Source organism: Petaurus breviceps, unplaced genomic scaffold, assembly GCF_028583685.1.
Source record: "Petaurus breviceps papuanus isolate PSGF00001 unplaced genomic scaffold, PetGlider_PUasm1.0 91133, whole genome shotgun sequence".
Taxonomy (NCBI): Eukaryota; Metazoa; Chordata; class Mammalia; order Diprotodontia; family Petauridae; genus Petaurus; species Petaurus breviceps.
The window spans coordinates 34699955-34712014 of record NW_027187419.1 but is presented as its reverse complement, the minus strand read 5'-3'; the positions used below and the strand labels follow the sequence as shown (position 1 = coordinate 34712014).

The 12060-nt window shown below is 38.7% G+C and overlaps 1 long non-coding RNA gene across 1 annotated transcript in view; it reads right to left on the bottom strand.

Annotated features, from left to right (window-relative positions):
* Window positions 1-370: 370 nt before the first annotated feature.
* LOC138155491 (uncharacterized) overlaps window positions 371-12060 on the bottom strand; it is a 158957-nt gene continuing 147267 nt past the window's right edge. Inside the window, exon 2 of the long non-coding RNA XR_011166846.1 lies at window positions 371-1106. This is a non-coding gene — a long non-coding RNA (uncharacterized lncRNA). The remainder of the gene's footprint in view (window positions 1107-12060) is intronic.

The following is a 12060-nucleotide window of genomic DNA, read 5'->3' as shown; positions in this document are numbered from 1 at the left end:
TCTTCATTAATTCATTCTCTGTCTGCAGAACAGTCCTAGGACCCCTGAAAACATTAGCAAAACCCTCTTACAGGATTTCTGTAAACATACAACAAGAAAATCCTTCTTCAGGGCTTCTGAACAAACAGCAAGGTTCCAAGACCTCTGCAACAACAGCACTGTCCTTCACCAGTGGACAGAATTTACTCTCTGTCTGCAGAACAGTCTCAGGAGCTCTGAACCAACAGCAAGGTTCCAAAACTTCTGCAACAACAGTACTGTCTTTCACCAGTGGACAAATCTGGCAAAACAACATCAAAACAGACAGACAAACTACCAGCATAACAGCCTGTAATGTAATGCAATGCCAAAAGAAAGGCAACTTCCCAGGTTCAAAATACCAGCATAGGTGCTCTCTATTTTATTCAGTAACAAACCCAGAACAGAGAAGATCAAAACATGACATCATTCAAAGTACAGCATTTACTAAGCGTGATTAAATAATCTCCAAGTACTACCCCACCCCAGGACCTTCCAATCATTCAATCAATCACAAAGTCTCTGTTTTAAATACTTCTCCACCCCTAGGCTATACCTTAATTAAGTCCACCACAAAACCCCTCTTCTCAAATAGAGATTAGTTTCCAAACATAGGTAAAGTACCTTCATTTGTCAATCACAGCACAATAAGGTCAAAAGTTCCCCACCCCCTGGATCACAATTGAATCTACCCCAGAGTTACATCAAGTTTAAACACAGCACTTAATACCCAAATGGAGGTCTTTTCTTCATCTTGACACAGGCAAGTTCTCAGCAATCTTAGTTCCTGGAGAGACAAGGCTTAGCAAGGCCATAAGATACATTGCCAGTCCCTTCATGAATTTATCCTCTGTCTGTAGAACAGCCCTAGAACCCCTGAACACATTAGCAAAGCCCTCTCCCAGGATTTCTGTAAACATACAACAAGAAAATCCTTCTTCAGGGCTTCTGAACCAACAGAAAGGCTCCCAGACCCCTGCAACAACAGCACTGTCCCTCACCAGTGGACAGTATTCACTCTGTCTGCAGGACAGTCTCCAGACCCCTGCAACAACAGTACTGTCCCTCACCAGTGGACAGTATTCACTCTCTGTCTGCAGGACAGTCGCAGGCCTTCTTAGCGAACAGCCAGGTTCCAGGACTTCTTCAACAAAAGGACAGTCTTTCACCAGTGGACAAATCTGGCAAAACAACATCAAAACAGACAGACAAAGTACCAGCAAAACAGCCATGTCTCCTCAGTCCTTGGCAGCTCAGGGGGCAGGTCTCAAAAGTCCAGGGCAATTCAAAGCGGCCACCAGCAATTCTCTTAGTCTCTCTCTCTCCACGAGGTGCTGCTTCCAAAAAGAAAAATCTTCCGCCTCTCTCTAGTGTCTCTCCAAATCTACATCACCAGCTCCTCCCAGTTCAGGACTTTCTTTTCACATCAACAAGCCCATCCCACAGGTGGGATTAACAAACTCTGGGTTTTAATGCAATCAATTTGAAAACCAAGCCAATACAGGGGAATCTTTAATTGCCATTACTATCACACAGCCATGTCTCCTCAGTCCTTGGCAGCTCAGGGTGGCAGCTCTCAAAAGTCCTTGGCAATTTAAATCAGCCCTCAGCAATCCTCTCCATCTCTCTCTGCCTCCCAGATGCTGCTTCCAAAAAGTTCTTCTGCCTCTCTCTTTTCTTGTGTCTCTCTAAATTTTTGTCACCAGCTCCTCCCAGTTCAGCCCTCTCTTTTCACGTCAACAAGTCCATCCCACAAGTGGGATTCACATCTGAGTTTTAACACAATCAAACAAAAAACCAAGCCAATACAGGGGGATCTTTAAATTACATTACTATTACAAGCACCATCCCTGGAGTTAGGAGGACCTGATTTCAAATCTGGCCTCAGACACTAAACACAAAATACTCCCGTGTGACCTTGGGCAAGTCACTTCACCCCAAATGCTTTCCAAAAAGCTAAAAAAAAGTTTTAAAAAAGGGGCAGCCCGGTGGCTCAGTCAGTAAGAGCACTGGCTCCAGTGTCGGGATGACCTGCGGATCAAATCCAGGTTCAGATACTTAGCACCACACCCAGACATAACTGGCCATATAACCTTGAGCAAGGTACTTAACCCCAATTGCTTAAAAAAAATTAATAAAGTTTTGCTATATATGAGGCAATGGTCCAGGTACTGGGAAACACAAAGAAAAGTAAAATCATAGTTTTTGCTGTCATGGAATTTGTATTTTAATGGAGGAAGCAGCATACAAAGAAATGTGTGAAAACAAGAAATATACAGTTCACAAGAAATAATTTCAAAGCGAAGACAGTAGCAGTTGAGGAGTTAACGGAGTGCCTCATACTTAAAGTGGTACTTCATACATCTTGAAGAGATCCAGAAAGCAATGGGGAAAAGGAAGGTCATTACAAGCTTAGAGGACAGATGCAAGAGATAACGTGACTTCTTCTAGGAAGAGTAAGGAAATCAGTATCACTAAATCTTAGAGTATATGGAGGAGGTTAACATATAAGAATACTGGGAATGTAGGAAGGGGGGGGAAATTATAATGGATTTCAAATACCAAATGGTTATTTATACTTGAGTATGGAAGTAACTAGGGATCCCCTGGAGCTTATTGACTATGGAGGTGATATAGTTAAACCTGAAACTTAGAAAACTCATTTTTTTTTTTTGCAGTGAAGTGGAACATGAACTGGAATGGGATGAGAAATATTGGTGAGTTGGTTGTTCATTTTCATTCTTAAAGAGCATCAAAATGTCATCACTGTGCTGTGGTACAATGTGTCCAAATATGGCAGATCAGACAAATAGGAATGTACATTGAACATACACTTTTCTAAATTTATGTATCTCACATTTCTTTTGAGCTATTACAATTCTGCTTCGCGCACAGAGTAAAGTGCCTGCTTTATTTTAGACATGCAATATTGCACAGTCCTGTGTCAGTATCTCCCATGTCTCACAATTGCAAAGTTCTTCAGAGAGACCATGAAACATCCATGTATCACTTCTTCTGAGTTCCATGCCAGTACTTGCTTTCTTTGAGTTCTCCAAAAAAGTTTTTTAGGCAAACATTATTTGGCATTCAAACGATGTGCTCGACCTTTTGGAGTTGTGTTCCCTGTGGTAGAATTTGAATGCTTGGCAGGTTAGCTCAAGAAAGGAGCTCAGTGTCCAGAAACTTATTCTGACAGGTGAACTTCAGAATCTTCCTAAGACAATTCAAATGGAAGTGATTCAATTTCTTGGCATGCTTCTGGAAGACTCTCCAGGTTTCACAGTGTCTCTGTAGACCTTCAGTTCGGTAGGGAGTCTAATGGCTCTTCTTTCCCTCACTTTCCTTTTGGAGCCTCCCCAAAACTGAACCAGCTCTGGCAATGTGTTTGTCAACCTCATCATTTATGTGAACTTCCCTGGAAAATATACTGCAGAGGTAAATGAACTTATCAAAATTTCTCTACTTATTGTAGCCAATTATTTCATGTATGGATCATGTGGTGCTACCTGGTGGAGTCCTTGTGTTTTCTTGGTGTTAATTATCAGGCCAACATTAGCACAACCTACAGAAAATTGATCCATATTTTATTGCATCCCAACCTCAGAGGCTACATTGAGAGCACAATCATCTGTGGACAAAAAGTCACCCACCAAATCTCCTTCCAATTTAGTCTTGGTTTGCAGTTTTTTTTTTCAAGTTAAATGATGTACCATCAGCAGGATAGCTGCCTTTAAGATCATTTTCATTATTGTTCAAGAATGAAATTAACTAACAGCACTAACAACAGTGCTGAAAATACCATGCTAAAGACATAGAAGCAAGCACACAGCCCTGTTTTCCTCCACTGGTGACTTGGAAAGGGCAAAACTGTTGTCCATTATCCAGAACCCATGAAAACATGCTATCATTAAAGACATACAATACTGATGAAATTCTCCAGCCAACCAAATTTTGCCTTAATTTTCCATAAGCCCTCACAAGTGACAGTATCAAAGACATTGGTCAGATTGACAAATATTGAATACAGATCTCTGTTTTGCCCCTAGCATTTTCCCTGTAGTTGTTGAGCAGCAAACTCTAGCTGGATCAATCCTCAACTCTTTCTGAGGCCACAGTGACTTTCCAGTACATGACCGTCTTCCAGGTGAAGGATGAGCCTCTTAAGGATGGCTCTGTTAAGTATATTTCTGGCAATCACTAAAGGAGAGACTCCACACATACCACAATTGTCATAGAACAGCTTATTTCTCTTTCCTTTATACAGATGGACAATGTAGATATCATTAAATTCCTGAGGCTAACCTGCTTTTTCCCAATAACCCCCAAATTTCCATCAGCTTTTGTATGAGCAGTGGACCCCGTTCCTACCAAATCTCAACTAGAAAAAAAAATCAGTACCAGGCACTTTGGAACACAAAAGAAGACTAATTACATTCAAAACCTCTTCTCCAGTTGGAAGTGTGACTAGAGGGGTATTGACTTCAATCTGAGATATGTAGTCAATGGCTTCAACATTGATTGATGACAGTCTTGAGAACACTATGGAAGCATTCAGCCCATCTCCCCAGCTTCATGTTCTTATCACTAATCAAGGTGGATCCATCAGCACCCAGTATCTGAGATGTATCATAAGTTTTTGGCCCATAAATAACCTTCAAGGAATTACAAAATTGCTTTAAATTGTTTCTCTCAGCATAAAACAGAATTGCATCTGCCTTCTTACTAAGCCCAGAATACTGGATTTCTCTAAGCTTCACTTAGACTTTACTTTAGATGGCATTAAATGATGCCTTCTTAGTGATGGACAAATTATCCTATTGATAAACCCTGTGGAGTTCTCATTTTTCCTTTAGCAACTTTTGAATTTCCCTATCATTTTTGTCAAAACAATCTTAATGTTTCTGAATGTTCTGGACCAGATGAATAAGTGCTGTGCTCCACACCAAAGGTCTGAAAGTTCCCTACTCCCTTTATGCTCCACTGTTGCCAACCTTGCTTGGCTTAGTTTTTCCTCCAAGTCAGCAACAAATTGCTCAACCATGGGGAAGTTCTCTCATCTCTTGATATTAATTTTCTGATAGTTATCTTGACTGAGGGCCACCATTTTTATTGAATGCAAATATTTAGCTTAAAGAGGATAAAGTCCATCATTGGTTCAACAATCTGTACCACAGATTGCCTTTGTCACTCTCACATTCTGTCTATCTCTTCTCCTTACAATGACTTAGTATACTAAATGCCAATGGTTGCTTCAAGGTTGCATTTGTGAAGGTTTGTTTGATTGTTTTGGGGGGTTGTGTTGTTGTTTGTGAAGAAAATGTTGGTGATGAGAAAGTCACAAGATGCACAAGTCTTCAGGAGCAAGTGACTGTTTCTGTTGTTGTTTCCAACTACATTCCTCACAAGGACTCTGACATTTCTGGTAGTCTGGAGTTAAACTCACCATGAATTTTAAGCTTGACACCCTTTGGCACATTGACGATAAGAGTCTCCAGGCCTTCATAAAGTTTTCAGGGCTTGCCATGGTGGGAAAATATGCAGTGATTTTTTTTTTTTGCAAGGCAATTGGAGTTAAGGGAGTTGCCCAGGGTCACACTGTTAGTAAGTGTCGAGTGTCTAAGGCTGGATTTTAACTCAGGACCTCCTTACTACAGGGCCAGTGCTCTATCTACTGCACAACCTAGCTACCCCTAGCAAATGCACTGATGAGTGTGGCACTTTCATGCAAGTGGCAATTGCATTGTCATGAGTCTGTTATTCATTCCTTTTGGCAGTCATACAAGTTGTTGGCTACTTAAGTATTGATTGCAAAATCAATGCACTCCCTATCACAGTGGGCCCCTCCAGGAAAAAAAAAAATGTGTATCTAGCTCTTACTTTGGTAAACTGGAATTCATTTGCTAACCTTGTTTCATGCAGGGCTACTATTTGGTTGTGGTGCCTGCTAAATTCTCTCACAACAAGAGCTATTTGTCCTTCAGATCTACTGGATTTCATGTTGCTCATAAGGGTGAACACATTCCATGTTCTAATGGATCATGTCTTTGCAAAGTTTGTGTATGTGTGTGTGTGTTTTGATCACATGGTGGAATCCCTGACTGCTGTGACAGGCCAGGTTTTGGTGAAGCAGATGATTTTAAGAGTATCTTTGCTAGTCCCTTCTTCATGACCACTAAAGTCCTTTAAATAGGTGCTCAGACATTCAGGGGGCTGACAAATCCCACTACTGCTTCAGTCCAGTGAGAAGATGGATCCTTTTCCTGGGTTACCTGTGTGCAGGGTTGTGTCTACAGCTGCCAGTGTGTCCACACCTGATGCTTAGTCATTTGCCTGTCACCACAGGATTTTGAAGAAGGTAAGAATGGTAAATTGGCATGTGTGGTGTCTTGTTATTTCTGCATATATTGGATTTCAGTAAGACAGAGATGTATAAAGTCATCAGCCTTACTTTCTCTTTCAGAGTCATCAAAGTCCAGTGTCAATAAAAATCAAGATGACTGTCTATAGCTTAGTATAAAGTAAATGACCTCTATGTCTTCAATGTCCAATCAAGCTCTAAGCTCTCAATAGTGCCTCTTTCAGCCCCCTTCATGGACATTGGAACAAATTGCTCTCAGTTCCCCATTCTTCTGGGGAAAGTTTTCATATGCTTGGGGTAGACACTTCCCTAACTCACCAACAATTTTGAGACCCCTTGGTTACTTTCAACCTGATTTAGCCCATCTGCCAAAATGATTTACTGATAGGTAGCCACAGAGCATGCTGCAACTTCTTGGAGCTACAGGTCATAGTTGGGTGTGTTATATTAACATCAAATGTTGATGAAACAGCCCTGAAACCAGAAGTACTGGTGTTCCCTGAAAATCCTTCACTGTGATAGCCTAGACATGAAGATGAGAGCCTGCACAAGAAAGGTCACTTTTTCAGTGTAAAGAAAGGGATGAAGATAAGGTAGAAAATAAGGTAGAAATAAGACTTGGCAAAAGACTGGTTCTGTGGGATAAGTACAAAGTAAGCTTTAAATAAAACACTGAAGTTGGAGTTTGATTGACTGAGAGAATTGTAGTACCTTGAAAATAACAGGAAAAATGGGAAAAGGTAAGATTTGAAAGAAAGAAAATTAGTTCTGTTTTGGGCATTTTAAGTTTGACATGTAATATACAAAAGATATTTATAGTGCAAGACTGGAGCTCAGCAGAGGTATTAAAGTTCAGGAGAGATATTCATAAAGATCTATGAACCTTCTGTATAGTATTTATAATGAAGCCATGGGGGCTGATCAAATCACCAAGGGAGACTGTATGAAAGGACAAGAGAAAATATGAACAAGAATAGACCTGATTGTTAATGGGCATGGCCTCAATGAGAAACAAGCAAAATAGACTGAGAAAGAATGGTCAGAATGTTAGGGAAAGTAGCCACAAAAAGAATGCAGTCTCATAAAAAAAGTCACTATAAAACAAATTTGATATATTCTAGACGCAGTATGTTCCATAGCTTTTCTTTTCCATTTGGGACTTTCAAAATGTGTACTATCAGGTCTCCATGGTAAAAGAAAGTAAGGACAAGGCAGTCTTCTTCTGCTCCTGAGAAGTCTACAAATTTTGAGCACATTTCTTCCAAAATTTCTTCCAGTAGCTATGGGGAAAAAAGTATTGGCAATCTTAACTAATATAATTTAACTTATTCTTTGAGAAAATAACCTGCTATAAATTGGGGAGAGATTCAGCCATATAAATTCAGTTGTGTGAAAGAATGTCCAAATCAAAAGAAGGAGAAATATTAAAATAATTGTGGTTCTTTCCTCATGAAATTTCCATGTGCCCTGCATCAACCCAAACCTCAATAATGTCAGGTAAATTGCCCAGTTCCTAAGTACAAGACAGGAGAAAATGAATGGAAAGTAATGGGTAAGGATAGAGATATTATCAGAGCTTCAAATAAAGCTATCAATAACATTAGACAAGGAAGGCAGACCAAGAATCTGAAAGGGAAATATTGAGAATATGTCCAACCCCATTATAAATGGTTGGTTGGTTGTTGTCCTTTGTTCTTGAAGAAGATCAAAATGACATCATTATATGAGGGTCAAGTCACAGTGTATCTGATTGTCACTGATCAGATCAATATGAGCTTGGAATGTTTTATCACAGGTCAAGCACAAATATTCCATGTGAATGTTTGGGGGGGGGGATTCTCTAAATTTGTGCATTTCATGTTTCTTTTGAGCTACTTCAATTCTGCTTTGTTAATAGAGCATTGCACTTTTGCTGATGAGGGCTGGGTGGCCCTGTGCCAGTATCTCCCATGTCACACAATCAATTGCAAAATCCTTATGACCTTAGGAGTGTCCTTTTATCACTTTTGCTGACTACCGTGTGAATGCTTGCCCTATATAAGTTCTCCACACATTTGGCATTTCAACAACCTGGCCATCCCATCTGAATTGAGCTCTCCGTAGAAGAGTTTGCAGGCTTGGCAGTTTAATTTAATAAAAGACCTCAGTGTCTGGTACCTTATCCTGCCAGGTGATCTTCAGAATCTTCCTAAGACTATTCGAATAGAAACAATTCATTCCTGGCATGGTATTGGTGTACTGTCCAGGTTTCATAGGCATACAACAATGAGGTCAGCACAATGGGCCCTATAGATGTTCAGTTTGGTAGTCAGTCTAATATCTCTTCTCTCCCATGCTTTCTTTTAGAGCCTGCCAAGCACTGAGCTATCTCTGGCAATACACGTGTCCACCTTATTATCAATATTCATGTTACTAGAAAGCATACTGTCATGGTAATTGAACTTATCTACAGAATTCAAAGCTTTTCCATTTGCTGGAACGTATGGTTCCACGTATGGATGGTGCGGTGCTGGTTGGTGGAAAACCTGCGTTTTCTAGGTGTTATGAGGTCAAAATTAGCACAAGCTACAGAGAACAAAACTTTACTTAGTTACATCTCACTTTCTGAAGTCACAATGAGTGAACAATATCCGTGGACAAAAAGTCACCCACCAAATCTCCTTCCATTTTAGTCTTGGTTTGTAGACTTTTCATGTTAAAGATTTTACCATCAGTGCTATAGCTGACCTTGATGCCATATTCAAACTCATTGAAGGCATTCGACAATATGACTGAAAATATCATGCCGAAAAGCATGGGAGCAAGGGTACACCTTGTTTCACTATACTGGTGATTTTGAAAGCACGAGAATATTATCCATTGTCCAAAACCTGGACAAGCATGCTGTCATGAAATTGATATACAATACTGAATAACTCCTCTGGAAAACCAAATTTTGAAATAATTTTTCCTAAGTATGACTGACAGTATCAAAGGCTTTTGTCAGATCTTCAAATGTAGTATACAGACACATTGTAGATAAGCAAGCCATAAAACAAATGAAAAAAGGAAAAAATGAAGAAACTGCAAAAAATCATAATAGTGAATTAGTATTTTACATGAGCGGAAAGGAATTTTAAATACTACAATAAATAACAAAAAAAGGAATAAATTTTAAATGATCTGTAAAAATAGAATAGTAAGAAACAGCAAAATATGTCTTAAGATAGAGTTTACAAAATATAAAAAAGAAATACATAAATTAGGGTGGACATTAGGCCTCCCAAAAGACAAAAATAGGGAGGAGACAATTTTTGGAATATATTTTAAAAAGCTTTACAAAGAGGACAAGTGAACAGAGTATTAGAAATTTTAAAAATAGAAAAAATGAGGAAAATTGGACAGACTGTGCCCAAAAGATATTGCTAGAATTAATTCATGTAACTCTATAAAACATCGCTTAATAGAGGCTGAAGATGAGATTGAAAGAAAGAATGTGAGAAGCATTAAAGTACAAGTAAAGAACATGAATGCTATGGGGGGAGGGTGGAAGTTATGAGAGAATAAATTTAAAATTCCTCCAAAGTATAGCTAAGAGAAGGCAAAGTCAAGATCAATAGGCTCCATATGCCACCAACAGAGGGAAATTCCATTTTTAAAAAGGGGTGCTAAGTAGTGTAGTGAAGAGAATACAAGGCCTATAGTCAGGAATACTCATCTCCATGAGTTTAAAATGGACCCCAGGGATTTACTAGTTTTGTGTTCCTGGGCTAGTCACTTAACCTTGTTTACCTCAGTTTCCTAATCTGTAAAATAATCTAGAGAAGGAAATGTCCAACCACATCAGTATCTTTGCCAAGAAAACCCCAAATACATTCATGAAGAGTAAGACATAACCATAATGATTGAATAGCAAGTAGTAGTTCAGAACTTGAAAACACACACACACACAAACACATACATGTTTGTATGCATGTATTTCAGGGAATCAGGAGAAAGAACTTCAGCTATAAAAGAAAATAAATAGGAATAATGCAAGACTAGTTATTAACTAAGATAAATCAAAAAAAATTTTTTGACTCCCCAAAAAGATAAGGTTACACCCGAGATACTAAATACAATGACCTCCCCATATTCCTCAATCTACTTGATTTCTCTAAAGTTTTTAACCCTGTTGACCACCCACTTCTCTTGGATAACAACTCTTCTATCCCTCAGTTCTCCTTCAATTTATCCAACTCCACTTTCCCCATTGCTTTTGCAATATCATTGTTCTGCTTTCACTCAATATGTTTAAATACCATTTAATGCTTTTTTCTGCCCTATTCCCTCTGCACTATGTCTCCCTTAATGATTTTAGTTTCCATGATTTGGGTCATTATATACACAGATAAATATCAGTCTACATATTTAGCTCCAATATTTCATGAGAAATCCAATAAAGTTATCACCAGTTCCTTAATGAACACTGTTACTTGAAGTTTCCATAGACATCTTAAACTTAAGTTGTTCCAACTTAAATTGTTTCCTCCAAAACATATTTCCTCTCCAGAGTTAGAAAGTGTTAATAAGGTCACCACCATGTTCGTAACTGATAACACCTTCCAGTCACCTAGATTCAAAAATATAGTCATCACTGTTTCTTACTTTCTTTCACTCTCATTATGATGAAAGTTGACAAACATTCTTGATTCTACCATCTCAGTCTTCCTCCCTCTATTTGTTCCTTCTGAGTGATAAAGACAACAGCCTACTTCTGATCCTTATCACATCTGGTTTGGACTTTTGAAATACCTCCCTTACTGATCTCCTTTCTCCCAATATGTTTCTTCTCCAATGTATCCTTTAAATATTTTCCACATAAACTACATATCTAGCCCTATTAATTTTTTAATAAAAATTTTCTAGTGATTCCCTATTTCCTCTAAGATAAAATATTAAATTTTGAAACTAACATTTATAACTGTCCACAAACTGCCTGCCACCTATGTTTCCTTTCTATTTCATATTATTTACATTTTTTGCACTCTCCATGGCAAACTGGCTATCTGTTTGATGTGCCTGACATTTCTCTCACCCTGATGGATTCACACAGGCCACCAAAACCCCCACTCATCCCATTTCTAGAATGGCTTCCTTCCTAATTCCTTCTTAAAATCTTTAATTTAAGGGTCAGCTAGGTGGCGCAGTGAATAGAGCACCAGCCTTCGAGTCAGGAGGACCTGGGTTTGGATCCAGCTTCAGACACTTAACACAAAAACTAGCCATGTGACCTTGGGCAAGTCACTTAACCCCAATTGCCCTCCCAAAAAAATCTTTAATTGCTCTGAAAGTGTAGCTAAAGTGCCACTTCCAACGGTTTTACCCAACTATTCCCGCTGATTACATTCTCTCTGATACTATTTTTGTTTACTTTGTAAATTTCCTCTATTTACTTATCTGTCTACATGTAGCATGTACCTGTTTATCCCATACCCCAAAATAGAACTTAAGTCCTTTGAGAGAAGTTCCATTATACAAATGTTGAAATTGAAGGTCAAAAAGATTAAATAATTTGCCCATAATTTGACTTTTTTTCTACTAGAGCAAATGAGACACAAACCAGAATATTTTGACCAAGGTTTCCCATTATTCCACACAGTCTTTAAAACATGCATAGTCAAATAAAATCAATTGGCCATAGAAGTCATGTAATATCAAAAACA